At 36.4% G+C, this 3,016-nt stretch overlaps 1 pseudogene across 1 annotated transcript; it reads left to right on the top strand.

The window, feature by feature from the left end:
- Positions 1-1,405: 1,405 nt before the first annotated feature.
- LOC308423144 (KATNB1-like protein 1) lies at positions 1,406-2,303 on the top strand (annotated as a pseudogene). The gene has a single exon. The product of its transcript is annotated as a KATNB1-like protein 1 (transcript).
- Positions 2,304-3,016: the final 713 nt, after the last annotated feature.

The raw sequence follows: 3,016 nt of genomic DNA, 5'->3' as shown, positions 1-3,016 counted from the left end.
AAGCAGTCATCAAAAGCCTCCCAACCAAAAAAAGCCCAGGTCCAGATGGGTTCAGTGCAGAATTCTAACAGACATTTATTAACGTCCTAATACCAATACTCTCCAAACTATTCCACAAAATAGAATCAGATGGAACACTATCTCATTTTTCGGGGCCACAATAACCCTCATTCCTAAACCACACAAAGACCCTACAAGGAAAGAGAACTTCAGACCAATCACACTTATGAACATTGATGCAAAAATATTCAACAAAATTCTTGCAAATGGAATTCAAGAACACATCAAAAGGATCATTCACCATGATCAAGTAGGCTTCATCCATGGGATGCAGGAATGGTTTAATATATGGAAATCCATCAACTTAATCCTCCATATAAACAAACTCAAAAAGAAAAACCACATGGTCATCTCACTAGATGCTGAGAAAGCATTTGACAAAATTCAACACCCCTTCATGTTAAAAGTCTTGGAAAGAACAGAAATCCAAGGCCCATACCTAAACGTATTAAAAGCAATATACAGCAAACCAACAGGCAACATCAAACTTAATGGTGGGAAACTTGAAGCAGTCCCACTAAAACCAGGGACTCGACAAGACTGCCCACTCTCCCCCTACCTATTCAACATAGTACTGGAAGTCCTAGCAGGAGCAATTAGACAACAAAAGGAAAACAAAGGGATACAAATTGGAAAGGAAGAAGTAAAAACATCACTGTTTGCAGATGAGATGATAGTGTATGTGACCCCAAAAATTCCACCAGAGAACTCCTACAGCTGATAAACAAGTTCAGCAATGTGGCTGGATACAAAATTAACTCAAACAAATCAGTAACCTTCCTTTACTCAAAGAACAAGCATGCAGAGATAAAAATTAGGGAAAAGATACCCTTAACAATAGTCACAAACAATATGAAATACCTTGGTGTGACTCTAACTAAGCAAGTGAAGGACCTGTATGACAAGAACTTCAAATCTCTAAAGAAGGAAATCAAGGAAGATCTCAGAAAATGGAAAGATCTCTCATGCTCATGGATTGGAAGGATCAACATTGTAAAAATGACCATCTTACCAAAAGCAATCTACAGATTCAATGCAATCCCCATTAAAATTCCAACCCAATTCATCGAAGAGTTGGAAAGAGCAATGTGCAATTTCATTTAGAATAACAAAAAACCTAGAATAGCAAAATCCATCCTCAAGAACAAGAAAATATATGTGAGAATCACCATCCCTGACCTCAAGCTATATTACAAGGAAATTGTGCTAAAAACTGCATGGTAGGGCTGTGAGTTGGGCCCAGCTGGGGATCCGAAGGAGGCTCTGAGCTGCTGGGTGCGGTTCATCAGTACAGTGGATGGGCTCAGGCGCTGTGGTACCATGAGGCGCCGGCACTTAAGAGATTATGGCATTTGATACTCACCATGTTAAAAAACGGAACTTCTTTAATAGTATTGATCTTCCTAGAAAGAGGATCTCTAATTTCACCTGTAAGAATATGAAGGAGGTTAAGAAATCTCCAAAACAGTTGGTTGCTTACATAAGTAGAACAGTTGGACAAGCAGTGAAAAGCACAGATAATCTGTGCAAGGTGCTCTACCACAGAAAGTTAGTTCGTCATTCCTTCCCAAGTTCTTGTTACAGAATTAAGAGGTTCCCTAAAAGTGGGGGCTGTGGCAAATAAAGAAAATAAAATGGCTTGTGCAGGCCATCTACCTGAAAATTTATGCCACGACAGTCGGACATTTGTCATTAACACCAGTGATTCTGCGTCTTCACAGACAGAAAATCCATCATCAAAATATAGTGGGGGTTTTTTTTCAGAGGTTTCTCAGGATCATGAGAAAATGGTCCAAGTTCTATTCAGCAGGAATTTGAGATTGAATGTAGCATTAACTTTCTGGAGAAAGAGAAGTATAATTCAGTTTCTAGCTTATTTAGTAAGGATAGAAGACCTTGGAGTTGTGGTAGATTGCCTTCCTGTTCTAACCAACAGTTTACAGGAAGAAAAGCAATATATGTCACTTGGCTGCTGTGTAGACTTACTTCCTCTAGTAAAGTCTTTACTTCAAAGCAGATTTGAAGAATATGTAATCGTTGGCTTAAACTGGCTTCAAGCAGTAATAAAAAGGTGGTGGTCAGAATTCCCATCTAAATCAGAAATTATAAGTAATGGAAATATTAAGATTTTAAAGCAACAGTTGAATGGATTTTGGGAACAGGAAAACCATCTTACTTTGGTTCCAGGATATACTGGTAATATAGCTAAGGACGTAGATGCTTATTTATTACAGCTGCACTGAGAGATTTCATCTTCTAAATAGTATTTGGTAATTCAGACAGCCCTGGATTATATGATTTCCAAAATTAGGTCTCTCCTGAGATCCAAGAACTGTGGAAGAAATAAAATCTTTTTTTCTTTTAAAAAGCAACATAATTAAACCACTAATGAAATCCTAACAATCTACTTCATATTGAAGTGGAAATATCTATTCAAAAGGAGCAGCTTCAACTTCAATGAGGTGAAAATTCACAATGAAGACTGTTGACTTTTGCTGCATGCAGACTGTATATGGCCATTTGGTAACGTTGTTTAAGAACTACTGGGTCTTAACTCAGTACTGCATAAGAATATGACTGTAGTATGCAATAGTTAGACAGGACTTATTACCAGGAACTGTAAAGGCCAATAATTAATTTTTATTGTGTTTTATGAAGAAACACCTAAATATGTGCAGCTATTTTCTTCTGTTGAAAAGACTTCAAAAGTTTAAAACATCATAGTAAGTAATATTAAAAATTTTTTGTTCACACTGATACTGCATATAAATGCCTTAATTATTGATAAGCCAATATGTTATAATACCTATATCTCTTTTTTAAAACTTTAAAAGTAACCATGCTTCTGGCATGATAAAATCATGGAATTAAATAAGGGGTTTACATTCATGTAGAATGTTGTTAAAATGTATTTGACACCATTTTTTTAAACTTGAGAAATTTTTAGCATCTCTGA

The sequence above is a fragment of the Micromys minutus genome (assembly GCF_963924665.1).
Source record: "Micromys minutus genome assembly, chromosome: 8".
NCBI lineage: Eukaryota > Metazoa > Chordata > Mammalia > Rodentia > Muridae > Micromys > Micromys minutus.
The sequence above is the reverse complement of the archived record's forward strand: the minus strand, read 5'-3'. Positions and strand labels throughout refer to the sequence as shown.